Source organism: Phaenicophaeus curvirostris, chromosome 3 (genome assembly GCF_032191515.1).
Source record: "Phaenicophaeus curvirostris isolate KB17595 chromosome 3, BPBGC_Pcur_1.0, whole genome shotgun sequence".
NCBI classification, from domain to species: Eukaryota; Metazoa; Chordata; class Aves; order Cuculiformes; family Cuculidae; genus Phaenicophaeus; species Phaenicophaeus curvirostris.
In genome coordinates this window covers 88,451,743-88,476,287 of record NC_091394.1, presented here as the reverse complement: position 1 = coordinate 88,476,287, position 24,545 = coordinate 88,451,743, and the positions used below count along the sequence as shown (strand labels likewise).

The 24,545-nt window shown below is 43.9% G+C and overlaps 1 long non-coding RNA gene across 1 annotated transcript in view; it reads right to left on the bottom strand.

Annotated features, from left to right (window-relative positions):
• The window catches only part of LOC138719399 (uncharacterized), an 80,702-nt gene that overhangs the window by 31,750 nt on the left and 24,407 nt on the right, over positions 1-24,545 (bottom strand). Inside the window, exon 2 of the long non-coding RNA XR_011337211.1 lies at positions 7,681-8,074. This is a non-coding gene — a long non-coding RNA (uncharacterized lncRNA). The remainder of the gene's footprint in view (positions 1-7,680; positions 8,075-24,545) is intronic.

The following is a 24,545-nucleotide window of genomic DNA, read 5'->3' as shown; positions in this document are numbered from 1 at the left end:
TTAAAGAGGAGACTGCAACATGTAAGAGGCTGGAAATAATGACAAAAGCTTTCATCAGTAAAACCCCAATGTACCCAACCTTCACACAGCCTCTCATCTCTATGGAGCAAGCAAAGCTACTTATTACAGAGATGCCTTTACTGTAATTGGACTTTCAGAGAAAGGAAAGAAGCTGCCCCAGCTTTTCCACATTTTATTTCTCCAGATCTTGAGGCAGAGACCTATTATTGAAAGCGTATGCCTCACCACACACATCACCATGGCTAGTGGGTCCACTGGAGCCAGTCATAACCAGGAGGTTGAAGGCACAACCCTGTGACCAAGGAGCTTTCGAAACCACAGCTGGTCTCCTTCAGCATCATTCATGCTATTAATGCCATGGGGTTTGCTTTACTGATGCTTCATGGAAGACAGGTGTGGATGCTTCATGGAAGAAAGCAAATTTTACTGGGGCATGGAAAAGAGAAACTTTTCCATCTGAATTCACCTGATCCTAAAAAAGAAAAAAAGAGAAGCAAAAAAAAAAGAATTACAGCCCCCCTGTTTCCCTTTTACATAAATATTGGATCCGAGTGCTTTATGCTCTTAAGAAGTTAAAAATAGGAAAAATATCAAGTCTATGTGCTGCATCTTTTATCAAAGCCTTTTATGAACATCAAAACCAGCTCCCCTGCACTCTTTTATGCTTTCCTGCCATCACTCACAATTCATAAAAAAAGGACTACAGAGATACAAAGGGTAAAGCACTTCCCAATGCTGTCACAGGGTGCCAGGGACAAAAAACAGCTTTTCCTCAAAGCTCTGAAATCTACGAGCAATTTTATGATATAATGTCACTTTTAGCACAAGAGATGAATAATAGATACTCAAAATATAATAATAGTTTCACAAATAAACAATGCTCTGCAGTGTCAAAGCTTTTCAGCAGCACTGTCAAGCTTCCACAGAAGGATCAACAGTGCAATTACAGTAACACCACTGGGAAGCAAGCACTGTGTGCATAAACACACGTTTAGCAGAAAAACAGTCTCTCAAAGGTGCTCATCTGACCAAACTCCATCTGTGTTCTCTAGATACACACATCCAGACTCCCTCTATAAAAACAGGGAGGTTTGGAGATTAACAAAGTGAACCAGGAACTCTTTACACATAAACTTGACTTTGACCCTGCCATGTCTCAAGAGACTTGCAATAAATCCAAACCTCCTCCCCATCTGTATGATGAGCAAGCTTACACTTGCCTACATCCAAGAGATATGAGAATTAATTAACTCCAACGTTAAAAAACACCCCACATTTGAAAGATGGTACCTGCTAGAATATTCACTACTCTTATCCAGTCTGTTTATACAACTGGATATGGAGCAACCCTCCCATGTAAGGCAGAGCAAACCTGAGAACAGCACCATTTAGCTGTTCAGCATCTTTTCCACAGAAGACAAATTCCATATCTTGTGGTCACCGTTATTTGTTTCCTGCCTTGCACAGTAAGAGTTAGGAATTCCAAGGGAGGAAGTGATAAACTCATGATAAAAAAAAATTCCAGTGAACTTTCAGCATTATCCTAAGCAAAAAAGAATTTCCTTCTTAGTCATCCACAGGCAGAGCAAGCCAGCTCCCCCATGAATATCAGAAGAGCAGGGAAAAATGCTTATCTGGGAGACTACTTCTCTTTCTAATACCTCAGTACTTAATTTTTAAGCAGGGTGAAGGTCAAATGAAGACCACCTGATGCTGATGCAAATGCAGCCCTGGATAAAACTGTACAGGGAACCCAGCAGAAAGAGATGCTCCTTGCAAAGCGCTTAATGACAACCAGGCAATGGTGCCAGCGGAGAGGATGATGGCACTTCAGCACTCGCTTGTGACAAAGCTGCTGTCAGTCAGCAGGAGGGCAGATTCAGGCTGTGGAGGAGGCCAAGCCAAAGGGCAGTGACAGTCCCTGTGGCCCTTGGAGAGCCACAGCATCGTGGAGGTCCCAAAATCACTCAGTACCCCAGGGAATGTCTCCAACACTCCTCCTTGGCCAGAAAAACTCTTGTGTCAAGCCTGGGCTGGAGTTGGACCTCTCGCCTGGATGGTGTGTGAGGGTCCACTTTCCATAGGCACCAGGTTTGGGATGCATCTGTGCCTCACCTTTCAACTTATCTGCGATAACCTATATAAAAATATATAGGGTTTTATTGCACAGCTGCAGAGCACACGCTCAGGTCCCAGTTTTGCTGCCGGAGCCTCAGGTCTCTATTTCACCCTCCTGGTTTTGACACTGTAAAGGTAAAAAGAAGGAGATGGTTTCCTGCAAAAGCAAAGGCAGTGAAACCACAGGGTCCGCAAAACATTGCCAGGGAAAAGCCACAAGGATGGGTGTGACATTTGTTTCCAGCTCAAGAAACACCCTCAGAAAAAAAATTGCCCAAAACAATATTCTGTGTTTCTAAACTGGGCTTCCTTCTGCAGGACCAGAAGATCAGGCAGACACCTTTCCTAGGTGGCAGGCTGGTTGTGTAGCAGCCATTCCTGGCTGGTGGTTTTTGTCTGCTGCCCAAAATCAGAACCAGAACAGCTTGGAGACGATTAAAACTTTATTGCAAACTCGTCAGATCATGTCCCATTCGTGGCTTTAGGACAGTGCAAACACTGCCACCTTCACTGAACGGCCCCTCCAAGGGCCTCTCGCAGCCTTGGGATGCCAGCCAGCTTCAGAGGCTTTACATTTTCGTGGCATGAGACAAATTTCACTAGAAGTTCCTCAGTAGTAATCTACATAATGCTGCTCAGAAGAAGGGAGCCCAAGAAAACAGCCTGTCTACACTTCCAGCTCTCCAGAGCCCCTCAAAGCAATGCAAAGGATTCGAGAGCCGAGCACACAGTCTTGCTTCGCCGGAATGACGTCTTGTGATAGTTCACTGCTTCTTTGCAACCTGAAGCAGCACAGCAAGTCATCAGATAGTTAAGTATTTACTGTGCATAGTAAATCAGCACCTGCAGATGCAGCCGCTCACGCAAAAAGCAAAGATCTCACATTAAGAAACACTTTTACTCTGAAAGTATTGGCTATGATGCTTATGTCAATATAAAGTGCCGAGCAACATCTCCAAGTGGTAAATAGAGGACCATTCAATTCATACTAGCAGGATTATTTCAGAACTTTAAAAATAAATAATAAATAAATAGAAATAAATAAACAAAATATGGCCTTGAATATCCCCAGCTAGATGCCCTGTTTGGGCATGAATATCAGATGCTGAGATGCTACAAGAAAATACGCCAAGAGAGGGGCAGACCTAAGGAGCAAAAAAACACACTGCAAAATGAGGGAAAGCTTTAGCATAATCTAAGGATTGAGAAAAACATTTAATTTGCTTCACTCGAGCTGGCTCTCACTGTTGCACAGTGAGCGCAAGCCAATGTACTCCACATTGCAGTCCTGGGGTCAACAATAGTAGAATGAGCACATCAGCATCCCTTGCCCTGGGCATGCTCTCCTCCAAACCCTGTGGGCAGTACAGGGAAAGCAAGAGAGAAGCACAATTTCAGCATCAGTGCTTCAGCACTTTTCCTGAAGAGAGGAAGAAGAGAACCCAAAGATTCAGTTGTAAGTATTTTAGAAGTGGCAAATAGACTTTTGGCAGCCAAGACAAGAAACTTTAAAAACCACTCAGTTGCATTTGCTACCCCCAAGCCTTGCAACTTGCTGAAGTGGTAAGGTAGGTTGCCCACAAACTGATAACTGAAACTCGTTTCAACCCCGATTCCAGAGAACTGGGACTCATTTTAGAAGCAGGAAACTATCAAGCAAGAGAGAGCATCTGTCGATTAAATCCTCTTCCTTTGTCAGGCTTCAATGCATCTGACTCACAAATCCATAAAGAAAGACTCCCTAAAAAAAGGCATGAAGCTTTTTATTTTATAGCTTTGAGGTTATTTTTTTTTTCCCTTAAGCCAATAAATACTTGTGATTCCTTTATTTGCTGCCAGCTGGGGAGAGATTTGAAAACTTCTGCAAACCTGCAATTTCAGTGCTTGTCTGTGCTGGGCACTAGAAAATTCCTCTCCAGTGAGAGTGAGACGGGTTAGTCATGACAAGAACATCCCTGCAATGTGCCGTGGCTGCTTTTCACTGTCATCCAACCATTGTTAATACCATCAGTGATTTTTATAATCAGTTATGTGCTTTTGAAACACACACCCAAATACGTTACCCTCACATGCAGCCAGACTGAAGCTTTCTTGTGGTTTTTTTATAATTAATAACATGCATCTGTCCGCAGACCTACTCCCTAAAGGACATTTTGACCCTATAGTCTGCACTCTGGCTGGAAGTCTTTGCTGTTTTACCAGCAAGCATTTTAAATGCTGATGCAGTTCATTGTTTAACCAGCACCCAGGAATGCACCTGGCAGCCCCCCAGCCCGATGCTCTTGCTGACTGAGGGGAAAGACCTTCCATTACACTCTCTTTGAAGCTGGCCCTTGTCTGCACAGGGTGAGACCAGCTCTGAACAAAACCCAAGATGATTTTTCTTCCTCATAAAAGACAGCTGTAAATCTGCAACCAAAACATTGTTCTTTGCCAAGCTGTAATTCTCAGGCCACTCCCAGGTACTGGCAGGTCCTCAGCTGGTTGGAGGCCCTGCGTGACTCCTTTTGCAAGGGGCAATGCAGAATGCAAGAGTCAGGATACAATTACCACGACTTTTCCCCGTGTTCGGTGTCAGCACAGATCCACACAACGCAGACAGCAAGCACCTCTGAGCCTGCTTTAGGTTACCCAGGCAATGCGAAGGTTTAGTTCGGTCTCCAGAAGCATCAAATTGACTGCAGCACTGGAGCAGAGCAACTCATATCCCATTTTCTGGGGTGACCTCAAGCGATGCTTGTACTCCAGAACTGTAGCCAACACCTCTCCTCATCCTCGAGATCCATGAGGAAACCTGTGTACAAGTGATGATTAAACCTCTTCTGGCTCTCTAAACAAGAAAAAACACAAGGAACTCCCTTGCATCAAATTACAGAGATGCTCTTCCTGAAAGATTGCACAACAAGGGCTAGGAGGAGACCAACACACACATTTTGAACATATGCTCCAAGTCTTCTAGACATGTTCAGGGCTCTAGTCAGGTTTTTCTTTGCCTGCAAGGAGGGAAGCCCAAGCTGCTGCTTACATACAAAAGATAAAGCTCATTCTGCCACAATGCACTGCTGACAAAAGACCTTTTTACATCTCAGGGGAACAACTAGAGACTGGTTTGTTACATCTTTGTCAAACAGCTGGCCACAAAAAAAAAAAAGGGCTTCAGATATCAATGGTGTTTGCTTTAATTGTAGATAAAAAGCTCACATTGCTGGTGATCTATCTTTCTTAGGTGCCTTAGAAGTTGTTATGGGCTAGTTAATAAAATACCAGGAATTTCAGTGATGGGAATTTCAGTTCTGAATTCCTGAGAGAGAAACATGGGATGAACAATTTTCCTGATTAACCCACACAGATGGGGCTTGGTCACGCATACAAGTAAGCTCGGATTAAGGAAGAAAAACTCTGAAGGACTGTGACCCAAGCCAAAGACACGGCCAAATTCTGGACTTTTTAGTAGTGCCTTTATTCACTATATGGGATCAGAAGGCTTTGAGCAAAGCCCTCATTAAACATGCTCTACAGTAGCACCCAGGGACAGATCCTGCACAGTCTGGCCATGTCTCACCTCTGGCTCCACCAGCAGAAGATCCAGCAGGTCCAAGAGGACAGTGAGATGGGAAGACAATGGGATTACAGGTTGCCCAAGCTATCAGACAGTGGGATCCAAGATCCCAAGATCCCACTGGAAATCCCAGCCAGGGCCATTGCTGCTGATGTAAATCAGCACTTTGCAGCAGATGTAAATGAGAGTGGATTTTGGCTTCGTGAGCCCAGGTAAAACATAGCAACATTTATTTGGGTTTAGAAAATTGTTTCTCTGTGCTGAAGGAAAAAAAGCCAGAAGACAAGAGAAAACCTAAATACCATTATACATGATGGTATCACCTTTCACATGCAGACCCAAGCAAAATTATTTGGCAACTTCACCAGAGGTGCAGATGGAGTGGCTGGAGGCGTCAGCTGCAGAATACAGATTTTCTAATTATCCTTCTGCTCTCTCTTGGCCACCAAAGAAAGCCTTCACACATACAGAAGAGGCACTGCATCATGCAGAAGAAATTCAATCACTTTTCTGTATATTTTCTATGTCATTCAAGCTGGATTGCTATATGCCAAGTGAGCAAAGCAGAACAGTTCAGTAGGGGGGGAAGTCAAATGCTGAACATCCTGGCCCCAGAAGACACCTCTGCAGCAAAGCATAAAGCCCATGAAAGCAACACCAGGGGGTGTCCATCCTCTTTGAGGAGCCCCTCCTAGTCTAAGCCTACAGGCAGTCCTCCTCCTAGAGAAGGTCCCATCTTAACATGCAGTCATGTCAAACAGGGGCTTACAACTAACCACTCTCACCAACCTGGCACGATGCTGTGTTTCACTCATCAAACCCCCGTGGTTAATTCTAACCTATGTTAGAGGCACAGGAAGCACTTGCCTTTCCTGCTAGTTAAAAGAAAGAACCTTTTTATCCTCAATCTCTGTCTACCATCTCCATTTGGCCCATGGGTTGCCGTCAAGTTCAAGAGTGAGGTGACCGATTTTGCCTCCCCTCACACACGCTTTACACCCCCATTTCCTTCCTTTAATCTGGTGTGAAATCACGCTTACAAAGCAAGAAGATGAAACTTTTGGTGCCTCACAAATGCTGATGGGAATGCAGAATAAATGTATAGCAAAGCATTTTCAATTCTTTCCTTTCCTCTTTATATAGTAAAAATAAGTAAGTTAAGCCAGACTCGAGGAGCTAACTTTTTATCTGTCCTTTAAAAGGAGCTATCTGTTCACCCACATACATGAGTAGATTCAACCCAAACCAACGCAGTTGCCAGAAAGGATGACTTTCACAGCAAACTGATACCCACAGAGACCAACACAACCATCCAGTTCTGGTATTGAAAAAAAAGGGGAAAAGAAGCTTATCAATCAGCATCACAAAAACATCTAATATAGTCATTGAAAATTACTATAAAAATGCAAACTTGGTTATCATTATTACAGCTATTGAGTTATCCATGTCTATATTGAATAGTAATACTTATAATTTTAAAATTTAAAGCCATCTCCTTTTTTATGGGATAAATCATCCTCAAAATTATGTTCTTCAGCAGAAATATTGTTAAATTAAGACGAGGAAAAACGGATTAAGCATTTGTGTCATCTCCTTTGAAACCAGACAACGAAGCCCAAGAAGCAGATCCACACATGGCTAATGCCAGCTGTAGGTTATGAACACAGTAAGTAGCTGCCTAAAGGCCTAGGATGATCTAGGAGGAGGAATAAGGAGCAATAGATATGTACAACTCCATCCCCTTCCTTACATGTGAAGTTCAGGTTAGGCACAAAACCTTCAGGAGAAGCTAGACCCAATCCTCCACACAAACAACTCAAATAGGATCTGTGTCCTAACAAGGAAAATCCACCTTCAGAGCACGGCATCAAGGACTTTGGAAGGTCTTACCTTTAGCAGAGGCTAGCAATGAAACAAAACTATTTAACTCCTAAACATCAGGGAATCAAACTGGATAGTGAGTGAAAAAAACATGTACATACCTGATGGACATGAGTGCTGTTGGACTAGAAAAGTTCTAGGGGTAGAAAAAAATATCCTTCTGCTGGGTAAAGCAACGGCTGCATCTTGAGAAAACACAAGAGGAGGTATTCCAGACACTGACCAGTTTGCTATAATCCTTAGGCCAGAGAGGCTTCCTTCCCAAATGATAGGGGGCTACCCAGGAAAAAACAGTGTAAAAAGATGGCAGGAATTTCCAGGTGCCAATGTTCCAGTCAGCATTCTTCAGAGGGTTTGGGGGGCCATGCTGATGCAGGGCATGATACTGATGGGGGCATTCCATGATACGATAAATCCTTGGAGCTCCCAAAAGAACCACGCTGCCAGGCTCCTCCAAACATTACTCCAGATCAGTGGGACACATACGACAGGGACCTTCAGAGAGAGAAAAGGGACAGGCCATTACACAACAGTTCTTACCACATTTGACAAGGCTTATTCTCATGCAAACTCATATATTTTGACTTATTTTTGCACAATAGGAAGTTTTTTCCTTTTTTCTTTCCATTTGTGTGGTTTATTTAAATGAGTGTCATACTGAGTATTGACACACCATGGGCCACACCTTCCAGATGCCTCACAGGTGCCGGATTATGTGAGAGGAGGACAACAAGACAGCAATTGAAAGAGTTCTCACATAACTAATGGGTCCTTACAAAACCCTCTTTTGTTTTCCTCCCCTCTCTTTTTTTCCCACCCTTTCTAAACCTAATAAGGTTTTTTCTCTACCAGGGAAGACGAGGACAAAAAGGGTTTTAAGGCAGCAGGTCAGCAGGACCACCTGACTTTGGATTTCAGAGGTACATACCCATTGATGGTTTGCAGCATTAGGAGTCTGCATCAAGATCTGGCCAAGAGCAGGACCCTACCCCTGACATCTTAGAAACATGCATCTCTTGAGCACAACAACCCTCTTTGACCTCCTACCAGGCAGAGCCATGCTTCCCACCTCCATATTCAAAGAAAATAAACACGTCCCAGCAATGCGGCTGAAAATACCCAGGGAATTAGTCATAAAGATTCTAGTATTTGATACATACAATGCCATCATAATCAGAGAGGTGGAGGGGGAAGTGTTGTTTTTGTGGGTTTTTTTTAATCTGATCATACTAATTGTGCTGAGAATAGAGTTTCTGGAATTTTTGTTTGTTATTTTAAGACATGAAAACTGTCGTACAAACACAGGCAACTGCCAGGCCAGGAAATAATGCCCAGCAAGCACCAAAAGGGAACTCAAATAACTCTTTGCCCAACACTGCTTTCTGGTTCATCTGTAATAAAAACAGCAGAGAGCAGCTGCGAGCCAAACGGAGGGGCTTTTTTTGCTTTTTTTTAGCTGCAGCAGCACAGGAAGGTGATATCATTGTGTAATGTAACTGAGCAAAGGAGTAATGAAAGTGCAAGCAAATAGCAAATAGCACAGGGTTAAATAAAAGATGTGATAATAATTTGTTTTGCTAATTGTGTCAATAAAGTCCTAGCTATCCTCAAACACCAGAAACGTCATCAGATATAAAAATAAAAAATCAAGTGAATAATTAAATGTACAAACCCCTAACATTTTCCCCCCAGATACACTCTTTATAAGGCTGATTAGGAGAATCATGTGATATTTTAAATAAAATTCCACTGACTTTGATCATGTTTAAATCACCTCAAGTACAAAAACCTGCTTTGAATCAAAACTTCTTCCTCCCTAGAAAAAACAACAAGAATTGTCTTCTCCGCAGTACCTAGAGAAAACAACAAGAATTGTCTTCTCTGCAGTAAAGACACAGCTTTACCACAACCCAAGCTAACCTGGGTTGTAATGCTATCAATGGGACTGGATGACACCATAATCCGTGAAAATCTGGTGTATTTGCAATGTGCTTAGGTTGTCAACTACAGAACCCAGCATGTGAATCAGTACAAGGCAACCGGTCATCTGTAGACAGGCTCGCAGATGGAGTTGCAGTTGAAGTCTGCTCACTCATGGAAAAAGAAATTTAAATTGCCTTACCCTTGCTTCTAGTTTTTTCTGGTGATGGGGAGAGTTAGTAAATTAAATATTCCCTAACTTCCCTGCCATTAAATGAACCAAAGCTGGAGAAGGTCTGACCCAGTCCCCTGAGCTGATGAGAATATTCTGAAAAAGGACTTGAATTCCCCAAAATAACTCCCATCCCACCAATTACACAATGAACCTCAGCCACTTTGAATACTGTATGACACTCAAAATGCCTGTAAAACTTATTTCCCTACTGCAAGAACACCTACCTAAAATCCTTGAGCTAATAATTTTCTCTACAAACCAACTACCTGTAAAATAAGAGTATGTAAACAGAGATAAATCTCTTCACCAGAGAAATGAGACTTGCCCCGTAGACCCAGCCCCTTGTCATGCTGTGCCCAGAGCAGCAGCAGGGCTTTTAGTCTTGGCTCCACCATGGATGTGTCAATATGTACTTTGCTCATTTCTCCAGGGAGATGAGAGCGACAGTCCTCACTGTCCAGTGAGCAAAACCATAATTTTCTTGTTTTCTTCCTTTATTTCTCCCCCGACTTTGCATACACTATTCCACTCATATCATTCCCATCTTCTGCCTTCAAGCCCAGCTGGATGGCAGCAGGACCTAAGGGCTATGGAAAAGCTCAGGGACCAGCATCTTGCACGTGTCATGTTTTTACGTTAGCATATGGGCTCCTCTAGTCAGATATAAGGGTTAGGGCAACTGATAAACCAATGACAGGTGAATAATGTTCATTTTAAGTATCTGCCTTCCTAGTATGGGGGATCCTCAGCACTTCCCATGCCTGAATGTAAGCAGAAGATACTGTCTTAGTGCTTCCCAGTGTGGGATGCACATGAAGTTCAAACTTGTGCCTAGGAGAGATGCCTTGAAAAGTCAACTTTCCAGTTCCTTGGACTCTTCCCTTAAAATGCACCAGGTCATGAAGGTTAGGCACTCTGCCAGTGATGAAGATCCTACCTCCACCTCCAGCTCACTCTACTCGAGGCTCTCAGCAGCCTTCTGCTCTCCCTCAAATTGGAGGGTCTTCCCTGCAGCCTGCCTATGGGTATCGCCTAACACCAACAGTTAGGTCTCGCCCTAAATAACTTACTGAAGGTCATGTGGCAGGTTGGCAGCAAAGCCTCAAAGAACATCCAGATTTTGCAAGTCATGGGCCATCCCTTGAAAAACACATTAATCTTCCTCATCCCTTGACCAAGAATACCTCTGTTACTAGTACACAACAGGAGTCCAATCATTCACGAGGAAACACAATGCACTGAGCACACGTCCAGCTCTAAGTAAACAAGACATCAGCTTCAATACAGAGAGCAGCACTCTGAGCCCATGATTTGTCTCTAAGGGGAGCAAGAACAAGTCAACATGAGCTGAAGGAAACCAGCAGCAAGCAAAATGTGCCTTGCTATGGAGAGCTCCAGGATGATTAATGGCCATGTGAAAAAAGTTACGAGACTTGTTGCTAATAAGAAATATAGGGGGGAAGAGAAAATAAGGAGCTTCCACTTGCTAAATTTTGACCATTACTAAGTCCCAAGTGCACTGGTTTTAAAATAAACAAAGGGTGTTTTCTATGTCTGTGGTTTTGTTTTAAGGAAAGGGCTTTTTTGTCCACTTCAACATGTTCACTACAACCCAGCCATGTGAACTAAGTGCAGTAAGAGACCTGTTAAACCTCACAATCTGCTGCAGTAAACTCCAGCTGTTACTTTATTATGGACAAGAATGCAACTAGAGGCATTTGCCTCTGCTGCTCCATCCACCAAGCATTGTGTATAGCATGTAGTCAGTTCAACATCAAACTCCCCTCCTAATCACAGAGTGAACATCTCAAAATGAAGATAAAAAATAAGAAAAAAAAAAACTTTTCTATTTTTCTACAAATCCTCCAGTTCGCTTTAAGTGAATGGCTGCAGGTGTATTTGCTGAAAGGCAGCAATCCAGGAGTGGGTAGGTAACCCAGACACCTCCTTGTTCTTAGGCATGTAATTTTAAACAAGCTACAGACTGAACCTGGCATAGCTGTAAGAGTGGTAAAATTAGAGGCTTTAAGGCCAACAGGACTTCAATATTGTATCAGAAAGGAAGCATGAACTTGTTTATTTTTTTGAGTCACTGAAGGACACCAGTAACAGTCTCTTCTACCATGTGCCCATCATATTTACGTCCTTGTAACACAGAAATCAATAAAATGCTAAAAACAAAATATTTCCTATATCCTTTCCCCTGGGGGGGAAGAAAAAAAAAAGTAAAGGCTGCTGCTCCTTTTTCCTTTCCCTCAGTGACACTAAATTCTTGGGAGTAACCTGAATGTTTCCAAGGGCTTCACGAGTGCCTTTTGGGTTCACAAAAGGCAGGTCTTGCCAGACTAACCTGATCGCCTTCTATGACAAAGTGACTCGGCTGCTGGATGAGGGAAAGGCTGTGGATGTATCTTCCTGGACTTCAGTAAAGCCTTTGACACAGTTTCTCACAGCATTCTGCTTGAGAAACTGTCAGCCTCTGGCCTGGACAGGCGCACACTCTCCTGGGTGGAAAACTGGTTGGATGGCCGGGCCCAGAGAGTGGTGGGAAATGGTGTGAAATCCAGCTGGAGGCCAGTGACAAGTGGGGTTCCCCAGGGCTCAGTGCTGGGTCCAGCCCTGGTCAATGTCTTCATCAATGACCTGGATGAAGGCATCGAGTGCACCCTTAGCAAGTTTGCGGACGACACTAAGCTGAGTGGAAGTGTCGATCTGCTGGAGGGTAGGGAGGCTCTGCAAAGGGATCTGAACAGGCTGGATCGCTGGGCTGAGTCCAATGGCATGAGGTTTAACAAGGCCAAATGCCGGGTCGTGCACTTGGGGCACAACAACCCTGTGCAGTGCTACAGACTAGGAGAAGTCTGTCTAGAAAGCTGCCTGGAGGAGAGGGACCTGGGGGTGTTGGTTGACAACCGACTGAACATGAGCCAGCAGTGTGCCCAGGTGGCCAAGAAGGCCAATGGCATCTTGGCTTGTTTCAGAGATGGCGTGACCAGCAGGTCCAGGGAGGTTATTCTCCCTCTGTACTCGGCACTGGTGAGACCGCTCCTCGAATCCTGTGTTCAGTTCTGGGCCCCTCACCACAAGAAGGATCTTGAGGCTCTGGAGCGAGTCCAGAGAAGAGCAACAAAGCTGGTGAAGGGGCTGGAGAACAGGCCTTATGAGGAGCGGCTGAGAGAGCTGGGGTTGTTTAGCCTGGAGAAGAGGAGGCTGAGGAGAGACCTCATTGCTCTCTACAACTACCTGAAAGGAGGTTGTAGAGAGGAGGGTGCTGGCCTCTTCTCCCAAGTGACAGGGGACAGGACAAGAGGGAATGGCCTCAAGCTCCACCAGGGGAGGTTTAGGCTAGACGTTAGGAAAAAATTCTTTACAGAAAGGGTCCTTGGGCACTGGAACAGGCTGCCCAGGGAGGTGGTTGAGTCACCTTCCCTGGAGGTGTTTAAGGCACGGGTGGATGAGGTGCTGAGGGATATGGTTTAGTGTTTGATGGGAATGGTTGGACTCGATGATCCGGTGGGTCTCTTCCAACCTGGTTATTCTCTGACTCTGTGATTCTGTGAAGTCTGGCCAACAGTCACATCCCAGGACTTTAGATCAGATAAAGTAGCTATGGCTGGAAGGAGGTTAATGAGGAGGGCACTTCACAGGTGTTCCACCAGCCTTGGACCAGGTGAAGACACACAATTATCAGTGCAAATCAGGAGGAGACCATTACAGTCTGCTCATTAACACCCAAGAGTCGGTAAACTTGCTTCTGCTTATCAATCTTAGATGCCCTCTGTAATACAACCCACTGCTTGTATTTCAGAGTATTTTAGGAAAACAAGATGGAGGCAAGAACCATTTGTCATGTGCCACTCTATCATTTTTCATTCCAAAAGTCAATCCCTTCCTGTAAACTCCAAGTAAAAGATGTTTGAAGGAGAAAGACAAGCACAGATAGATTGCCTTGTAGGTTGGAACTTCAACGTAGCCTCATCCCAAAGACACACTGTTTGATAAAAGTACGCGCAACAGAAAATAGGTTCCAAGAACTACTGATTCTCATAATAGTTCCACAAGAAAGTGCACTTTTGATCTAAAATGTAAGCCTGGAAATTCCATTTAAGGTATTACCACACAAATTCACCTCCTTCACATCACCAGGACTCTTCATCCACACTCAGTATAGATCTGCCAACCAACCTGAACCAACACCCAAGAGACTGAGGAGCTGTACTTTTACAGTCCAAGTTCTCACACAAAATACTGGTCATGACTACCCTATTTTGCCTTCACAAAGTTATACCAAATGAGGATTACAAGCAGAGATGCTATTATTTAAAATACTGCTGGGATGGCTTACTACGAATCCTATTCCTCTAACCTAGAAGGGTTTTGAAGACAATAAGCAGTATTTTAAGCAAATGACCCACAATTTAACATTTTAAGCACCTAATATCACCTTGGACCACTTTCAAAGTAAGATTTAATAACCTTAAGCTCCATCTGTTCCAGGTGACATAGTTTTACTAAGAAAAAATCTTCAATATATTCCTTAATGAGTAGTGAAGGGAGACACTCTCCTAATAAATGGAAGCCTGTTGCACAGAAAACATCAAAGGAACAATTTTTTATAGTATTAAAGACAAGGATGTTTGCAAACTTAGTAGGAGACAGTACTAAGAAAAATCATTTTATTTCATGCTATCAAAATCAACTCTAGTATGGAACAGAGAATTCCACACACTCCCCTCTTTGTAAAAGATGCCTTACAATCAAAGCGTCATTCTAAAGAGATAGTCATCTCACACGGAAAAACTGAAAGATCATAAAAAATCCAAGTCTGTCAAGAATGACCATTTCTGCCCTGAACCAGCTGCAGCTCAGACAACGTCTGTGCTCCCTCTGAGAGGCAAGCAGGCTTCCTGGGTAGGAGGAACACGCACCAGACCATTGAGTGATACTTCATGAGTATGGGTCACTCAGTAATGAGCTGGCTCATTAGAAATAACCTAATCCAATTTTTTTTCTCCTACTTCATTTCAGAACATCTGTGCAAGATCCCAGTACAAATTGCCCTTCTCTTGCAATTACAACTTTAGCTGAGCAGGGGTGAGACCAAACGAGCTGCAACCCCCTCACTCTCCCTACAGTTGCTGGCATGGGATGCACATGACAGTGAAATCAGATTTGCATATCTGGTGCAGAGGGAAGTAAAGCAAAGGACAGCATTTCATGCCTCCTGCTCTCCCAGGATTGTGTATTCTGGCTTCAAAGCTGTTTTACAAAATGCAGGCTAAGCTTGCAGAGATAAGCTGTGCCCCTTCAAGTGAAGGAGGAAATGGGGTTTTGTTTTACTTGTTTGCTTTCTTTTTTACAAGAGTCTTATTTAAATCAATAGTCTCTACCCATCAACTTTAACTACTAAAAGAAAAGTGAAGATCTGTGCATCAAAATGAAAGGCAGGTTCCCTCATCTGGGTGGAGAAAGGGGTGGTCCTGACAGTAAGGGAAGCACTTCAGTCAACCAACCGGAGTTCTCCACTTGGTGACTCCACAAGTTGCTACAGCATACAGCATAATAAAATTATTTAATTCTTTTAATTCCTTACAAAACAAACATTTGGTATTTGCCCATCCACTGCAAACTGGTGCTCACTCAGGTTTCCATCTCACTGTTCACACCCAACTGGGCACTATTTCACCTCCCGTGCCACCGGCAGGTTCAAACAAGAGCTTCTTTCTTTCCTTGAGTCCCACATGCAGGCACATGGCAGCAATTAAACAATTAACTCTGCCACCAGCCCACGTCAAGACCCAGAGATCTGCAAGAGCTCTCACAGGTATAAGACCAAGTTGCTGCTCCATCTTCAGTGCTTCTCAGCTGCATCTTGATGTGCAGCTCGTGCTTGGCTCCCTTGATGGGCATCACTGCAGGATTCCTGGGAAACTGGGAAATGCTGCAAACTCGCTTCTTGCCTTGGCTAAAACAACCCACAACCGTCCAAGTCTGGCTTGCTCATTGTGAACTATCCTGGCTTCCCAGATAGTGGCTCAGTCTCAAGCTTGCAGTCACTTTTCACTACCTTTTATTTAAGACGTTTAGTCTACAGCATTAGTTACAGGCCTACACTAAAGGAGCGGGGGGATCACTGAGCCACCTACAAAAATAATCCTCCTGCTCATTACAATTTCAGTTCTTTATCTTAAGCCTATTCTTTAAGACTTCAGGATCTAGGCTGTCACCATGAAGTCTAAAAACATGCTTTACAGTTAAACAAATGCTGAAATTGTCACAAGACTACACCACTCCGAGAGCAAAGGAGTTGTGCTAAAATTATGAAGTGGCTAACAGAGACAATAATTAGATGCTATTAAAATAAAACCCAACAGAACAGAAGACACAAGCCCCTTACTTTTCAAAGATAAAGTCCACCAGTTCAAGGCATCTCTTTTGCAGTCGACATTTGCTTTCGTCACACACATTCCTGCCACTGCAGCCTCCTGCAATCTCTCTATTTAACTGGCTTTGCAATTCTCACTGTTAAAACATCTATACTGCTACTGCTTCAGCTCCAAGAAGGTAGAGATGTGCCAGCCATCAGAGTTGGGATAGTGGAGCTGGTCTGCAGGTACCAGTGGCGCAAAGACTTAGATGAAGACCCCAGTGCTGGTGAAGTCTGATCACTATGGCATAGGACCAATCCAGCTCTAGCCCCAGAAACATCAAATTGATTTGCTTGTCTAACAGGGCCAAAAAGGGATATTTCTGAGCCCACTGCTCCTCTCCATGGTCCTTTGGACCACCTCAACTTATCAACCCACAGGAAACTATACACTGCTTCTGCTGGGAGTATTTTTCGCAAGTAAAGCAAACTACCCCAAAGATATTTGAGAAGCAGCAAGAGGGCAAGGGCTAAGAATGAAAAGGACATTTCTTAATGAGTGTAAATCACCCCTTGCATGGTTGACGTGCTTCAAGATTAATATTTGGTTCCTTTTAAAGCTGAATTCTCAGTGGCTGCCTCCTCCTCCAAGAACCAAACAGTAGCCCAGTAGTAATGACTTTTCCTGTAGACTGTCACACTTGGCTTGAGGTTGGAGCACCCCCGCAGAGCCCAGGAGAAGCCCCATGTGCTTGGGGTTGGCACACGGCTCCATAAAGGCAACTGAGGTGAAGATCTCAAAACATCTCTGGGAATAGCAACACAGAGACATTTTGGCAGATTAGGCTTCTGTCTTCCTGTTACTTTTTTTAAAGCTCTCATTTATTAAGGACACATGTTCAATATTCCATAAATAATAACAGAAAGTGTTTGCCATTAAATCGAAACCCACAGAATAATTTGACTCATTTCAACTAGCAAATCCAAATAAATGCCTGCCCACTTTTACAGGCAGCTTTAATGGGCAGCTCAGTGAAGTCAACGGGCATGAGCTCAAGACTTTTTTGAGGTGAAAGAAAATATTATTATTAGGAGTTTTCATAACGGTGTACGATTAGGCTTCATCCAAACATAATGTTGCATGGATTTAACTAAATCCAGCATGGAAAAGTCTTATTTATTGCGTCATACAGTTACATTATGAAGTTGCAGCCCAGGACTAATTCTTCTGCTGATATCCAAGAGCAAGCCCCTTTACTGCTGATGCAAAGATTCCCATAACGGGCCGGACTCCATCTCTACCTGCCCCATGTCATGCTCACTGTTTCGTACCTGCAGAGTACTCCCTACCATACACCATGTTTTTAACCCTCCTCACCAAAACCAACAGTCAGCCCTACATGTCCATCACTCTGCTGTTGCCTACGTCACCTCCATCCTTTGTCACCACCATCCTTTGTCAAGATTACTGGCCCTAAATCAAGAGGAAAAAAACAGAAACACAAAAAACAAGACCTTTGAAAACACGTCTGGCTCCTGTACAACCCTCTCTATGTTTGCCAAATAAATACACAGTGTAATAGTGCCAGCGAACTGCAGGGAACCATCTGTTTGCTCCTCACCCCTGAAATTGCATCCCACCAACCCTGCACCATGTACAAACAGGGCAGCAATCAGGCTCCTGTTCAGCTGGGTGGATAGATGGCCTCCCCAGGTTGGCATCCTCATCATTTTGATGCCTGAATGCAGATGCAAATTCAACTAACCTTCCTGCAACCTTCCTTCCAAAGAGGAGATTTTTTAAATGTTATTCCAAGACTGGTAATGTATTACACCTCTTCTCACGTATTTATTACTACTAATATTTTTATTTTAGTCATGTCCAGGCTCTTAAATGTTTAATACCCAGGTCTTCTGAAGAGCTTGTGTGCTGCTTCTGAAATCAATGCCACAATTTGGTGTTCAAACTAGAATGATGAAAAATAAGAGAAAAATAACTAAAATAGGATTATTTTGTTGCTGCACCAGCATTTAGAAGCATCAAAGGAATTCCCAGCCACTTAGTACTTGCTCTATGTGAATGCAATTAAATACTGCGTTTATATACAAGACCTGCTTAGTGAGTCTCAGCAAAACAACACTCCATAAGGTCCCATCTCTTTTGCAGGGATGACGTTTTGCATGGTGCAGGGTTAACTCTGCCAAGACATCCCATGGTTAGGCATTACTGCCCTCTTTGCTCTTGGCCGCTGATGTTACAGGAAGCACTGCCTCAGTGCCAAGAGAGAGATGCATGTGACTGCTCTTTGATTTGCTTCTGGGGAAAAAAAAAAAAAGAAAGCAAGTATGTGAGCAAGCAAAGGTAGGGTCAGTTGGATGAAGCAGCTTATACCTCCATTTGAACTCACTGGATGGGGAGGAAAAAAACATGGAGTATGTACAACTGCTTCTTCAGCACTGACCGTGCACTGCTTCCATGGCTCCCCTGTCCCAGGCTCAGCTAAAACATCCATATGGGCTTCTGGGGAGTAGAAGGGCCCACCAACACCGACACACAAAGCCAGGGATGTCTCTTACCTACTGTGCACATTAACACCAAAAGCAGATCCATCTGTCACCACCTGCCCGAAGTAGGCAAGTTGCGCTCAATGAAAAGCTGCTGCCTGTGCTCTGAGCTTCACTCCTTTCCTTCCCAAGAGTTGCTTGAGAAGATGATCAGCCTTTCTAAGCAGCATCTGACTTAACTCATCCCAGGCACTAAGAATCCCATTTCAGCCTCTCCCTCATGGTCATGATCTGACCCAGGGACAAGGCAAGAGAACAGAAGATTGTTTTCATTTAGATGCCCTTTCTGTATCACCAAGAATGGAGAGAGATTATTTCATTATTGCAGGCAGATACTATCTTTCCTTAAATGAAGCAATGGTAGCCTCAAACTGTAAGTCTTCATCCAGTCCGCTAGGATTCAGAGGCTATCTGGCTGAAATAACTGAAATAACTTCATTCTGAAGACTGTTCATTAAGATACCCTTTTTTTGTCCTTCCTAGACTGAATTCATTCCTCCTAGGGATGATGTTGGAGCAGAAGTTAAAGGCCTTTCCAGATACTTTTCTCCATTTATTTTCCCCATTTACTTATGAGAGTATATGCAAAGATGAAACACGTGGTACATAATCAGACTGTGGGATATATTTGATGAAGGAAGCTCCCAAGGTTAAAGAAAAACAAAAGAAAGAAGTATGGGGTGCTTAAACACATCAAGAATATCATAGTAAGTCACACAGTAACAACTGAATTTTATGATTCAGGGCTAGCAAAGAACAAAAAAAAATTACAATTAGTACAGGACATTAAACCTAATCATTTTTTTCTCAAAAAGATGACACCTTCTGCCCTCCTTTGACCCATCTAATGCTGCTTATTTGGAAGTCAGGCAAACAGATTACACATTGGCTGATGTAACCCAGCAAACCTTACACTGCTGCAAATTCAACTGCTGGCATGTGTTCCTGCAGCTGACACGGCACACACGGTCCCAACACTGCCCTGTGATCCTGAAACTACTGAGAGGTAGATGGCAGCTGCAGCATGATGCAGCAAGGCTATAAATAGCCAAGGATACAGCCTGGAAAGTACTGGTCAACCTGTGCCAGCAGCCTGCTGGCATCACCTTTCACCTACATCTGCCCAGCCGCTTTCCCAATAAAAGATTATCTTGGAAAAACAATCTCTGTCACGGCTGCTTGTTCCAACAAGTCCCAGGATCAGAGTTGTGTCTTCATAGGATGCAGAGACCTAAGGGCAAGGAGGGTGGGACCCCAGGCCCAAAGCCACTCCCATAGCAAGGGGGATCAGAACAGGCTGCTCCAGGAAAAGGGAGCCTGTTCCCATGCCTGGTGACTCCTTCCATGGCTCAGTCCCCATCTGCCCCTCCACGAAGTCTGTACCACACCACGATGCAAGCAAAAGCACCAGCAGCTTCAGCAGAGGACTGATGCTCCCTTTCCAGGGGACAGCACAGCAAGAGCATCACCAGCATGTCAAACAGCCCTGATGGATTTTCCTGCAGCAACTCCCTGGCTCTATGGCCCGGCAACAAAGCACAACAGACCAACAATCTGAGCGCCAGCAACAAAGATGCACAGAGGGAGAACATTACAGAAATGCATAACCCTAGAAGAAAGTGCCACAAAGAGGATGTTTTGGTGTGATGTTAGTTCAGTCAAAACATTCTCACTGCCTCTTGTCCTGGACCAGGCTGTTAGTGCCTGGTCATAACTCCTCCACATCCTCTCCAGTGCCCAAATGGCTCTTGCTCACGTACTCACTACAGCTGAGACATCCAGCAAGATGTACTTCTAAGCTATTACAACTACTTGAGGCGTCAGAAAACCCAAATCCCAAGTATTTATCTACTTATTTGCTACTGTTCTGATTTGCCTATCTGGATTCACATTGATGGCATTTATGTATTTATTTATTTGTTTGTTTGTTTATTTAGCTATCTGTCTTTATGTTCTTCTAAACCACTTTCAAGTCATCCACACACTGCCACTATATACACATCACCGTACCAAAAAGATACTACAAATTAGAGTTTTATTCCTGATGGGTAAACTGATACCAAAAGAAAAAAGCTTCACACAACATACTAAAAGGGTTTTGAATATAAGACTGACAGAAGAGTCAGGACTCCTTAGGAATAGCCTTTCGGGAAGAGAGTGGAAAGATCCTGGTAGATATTACCATTTTTTCCTACCTCAAAAGCAGCATGTATTAGCAAAGCTGATAAAAATGACTTGGCAACTTATACTGCACTGTTTTGGCCTTGATTTTGATCTTGAAATAACCTGATCTAAGCTCAAGAATCATTCTCAGTGTTTATTTTTAGAATGGAAACACTTCTAACCTCCAGACCTTTTCTTTAAATAGTCTGACACCTTACGAAACTTTTCCATTTTTTTCCATGACGCTGAAAATATGATCTGTGAAGTCACATTTATCAAGAGAGAGCTGTCCATCATCGCTATCTCAGTAAGTAATTTTCCAAGGAAAGCAGTGTTCATTTCACAGCAGATGTGGGCTTTCCCACCACCTACCACTAGGAAATGCATCATGTCGATATCCAGACATGCCAAAGCCAGCCTGCTCTTTCCACACCTACACGGAAGATCTGGCCTTGAGTTAACAAAGCCTAGTTTAGCTGCTAACTACTGTTCTCACCAGTAGAAGCCAAACTTGTGTAAGAATTCACCCTCTCAGGGTTATACTTGCTCCCAGCTGCCAACCTTGGTCCACCTGGCTACTCAAGCTGGATGCAAACAGCTTGTTGCAAGTAAGAGGTGAAGTATCTGCAACAGCTTTGAGCACATTTTAACTTTCTTTGAGGAGGCCTGACCACTCAGCCATTTTGGGGAATGTGCACAGCTGTCACTTAGTTCCCCATGTAATTTATGTACCCGCATGACCACCAGTCAGGACCCAAAAAAGAGGGAAACTGCTGATTTTCCTTGAACCAAAACAATTCCATTGGCGGAGATCTCCATCAGTGCACCTGAGTTGATACGAGAGCATCCTACCTTCCAGTTTTCTCATGAGCACTGGCAGCATAAAGCCACTGAAAAGCACACATGAGACTGGGAGGGATGGTGGGAGTTTGTTCTCTTCTGACTCTTAACACAGCGTAATGAAGCACTACAAATAGCCCCATTTGTGGGACACTGAGGAATGAGAGACCTTGTGATCCTCAACTGCCTTAATATCACCACTTCCTGCCATCCTCTTTCTCTCCCTGCCCCCCAGAAAGGGACCTCTGTGAAATGGCCTTCTGAATCCAAGCCCTCAAGCATCCCCACGGATGGCAACACCCGGTACCCAGCAGTAGCTTATTGTATATTATTTTAAGTGGCTCATTTGCACTAATGAAGTCCTATTCATTAGGATGCCCTGAGGCACCTTAGGCCATAATACCTAAAGACCACAGCTCTGCTTATTTAAAGGGATCAGGAATAACACTGAAGACTATCAACCCTCCAGAGACCATGTGATGAGCCTTCCATTGAAAAGGATGGTTTTTAAACATAGTGACAAACAATCACCAGACATGATCAAAACCAAGCACTGCTCTTGCTCAACACAGTCTCCAGCCTCAGAAATTTTGCAGAGCAGACCCATGCAGCTGGCAGGTGTGAGAGGATACTCCTGCCAGAACCTACCACCAGTGCACACAAACAACTTGGTGCATTCTCTAGCTTAATTAAATCAACAGTTTAAACTAACTCCTCAGCAGCAACAGGTAGCAGCTGAGAAGCTGACACAGTTCCCCTCCTGCCATCCATGGCAAGAGTGGCAGCCTCTAGGAAGTAGAGCAGACAGCCGACAGAGATGGCAACATCTACCACAGTGGTTGCATTGCTGGGAGACCAGCTGCCACCACCCCTGCTGGTCCATTTAACCACAGGGTCACTGCTTAAACCAACCTATACTTCCATGTAGACATATAGATACACATATTTTACCTCTGATATTTTTCTTCATGTGTTTTTGTTCCATCAGATCTATTCTGAATCTCACCAGGGTAAAACTTCATGTCTGGCAGTAGAGAATGATGCTGACTCCGCAGCCCAGGTGAGTGGAAGCAAGACAGCCCAAGCATTTGCTACCCACTGCTCTCCACCCCTCCTCCCACGTAAGAGCACACAGCACCCAACAGCAACCCATTTCAGATTACTTTAATGTGCTGATGCTGCTTCACGTGGCAGTCTCCGCTACCACACATCCCCAGACAAACTCCAGGAGAAATGGTGTAAGTCAGCTGAATCTTCTGCACATCAAAACCTTGCATATTATGTCACTGTAGTCATGAGACTTCAACTCCCCAGTTTAGTAGCTCAGCTCTGCAGCAATGAGTTTCCATGACTATTTTGAAATGATAAACCTTCATAAAGGCAGAGCCACCCAGAGCACTGTGTGGGTTCTGCACTCTAGTAAATGGGAGTACATCTGGTTTCAGGGAATCACCAAGGCAAGGCACCAAGTCTTGAGAATGGTCCTTCCCACAGCCAGGACTGTAACGTAATAAAAGCTGGATGAGGAAATATAAAACAAACACCCACAACATCACACTGTGGTTCACTTACTGTTTCCAACAGCTGCAGCAGAAATTCTGCTCTTGTATTTGCTAGCTTTTCTCTTTTTCTCCCCTTCCTTTCCCTTCCACCCAAATGAAATGAAGCAAGGAAAGGAAGGGCCCTGTCACCATCTGTTCTGCACTGACTGTTCATTCCTAAGGGCCAGACAGGCAGATGGACCTCAAATTACAAGCTCCGCAAGTACAACTGGATAGATAAACCTCTCCCAGAGATAAAGCCCTTATATACAGTAGAGTACACATCTACTTCAAACTGTACTGCTGCAAAAAGCTTCTTTGTCCACCTACAGCAGGGGATTGTCCTGCCTTCTTTGCATGAGTAACCGGAGTTGCAATGAACTCACAGCACAGAGGAAGACCTCTCGAAAGCCAGGTGAACCATGGCACTGTTTAAAAGCTTTGGTGTTTCACTTCAGCCCCTGTGATCCCCAGTTAAAAAAGATCCAAATAGTTTAAACACATCCAAAGTCTGCAGAAAACTGGAAGTAGATATTTCATCTTATCAGCAGCAGCAAGTCTGTTATGTCACTGTGATTATGTAGCATCCTGACCTCAACTCCTCAGCTTGGTAGCTCAGGTAATGGCTCTAAAGCAATTAGTTCCCATGACTATAACAAAATCACTGCAGAATTACAACTGCATCTTTTCAATCATTACTTCCACAATTGTAACTAAAAATAAAAATGCTATCATATTACACACACTTTTAATGCGTCTTTTTGCCAAACAACCCTGGTAAAGACTCAGCCATGAAAAATAAACAGCTTTCACTGATGCTCTTTCAAGTACTGCACACTCTTTATGCAAAGACACCAAGCTTAGGGCTTGGTGACAGAACTGGGCAAAGGTTGGTTTTAGTTAAGGCTGGTCCCACTAGAAATTTCAGCATTCTCCGCAGGTGGGCTGGGATCAAACACCACATTTCTCCAGGCACAAGGGATCAGAAGATGACCAACACAACACCGCTACTACTGAACACCCTGGCTGTTGCCGAAAACTGGGAAGGGAGAACCAGGAATGTCAGGGCAGCAGAGCTTCCAGGACGACTCCACTCTGGAGAATGCCAGAAAGCAAAGTATTTCTGCTAGATTTAAAGAAGATGTAAGGCTATAACAGTAACAGCAGGATGCACTGCCTCCAAAATGCTGTGTCCCACCTGGGAACTTATGTTCAGGTAGGATGCATTTGAACAGAGCCCATTAGACGAGTGAGTTGCCAGAAGCAGATGCGGAATGCCAAGACCCTCTTAGCTGAAAGGGCAGAGTGAGCTTCCTGAGTTTCCCCCGTTCTACC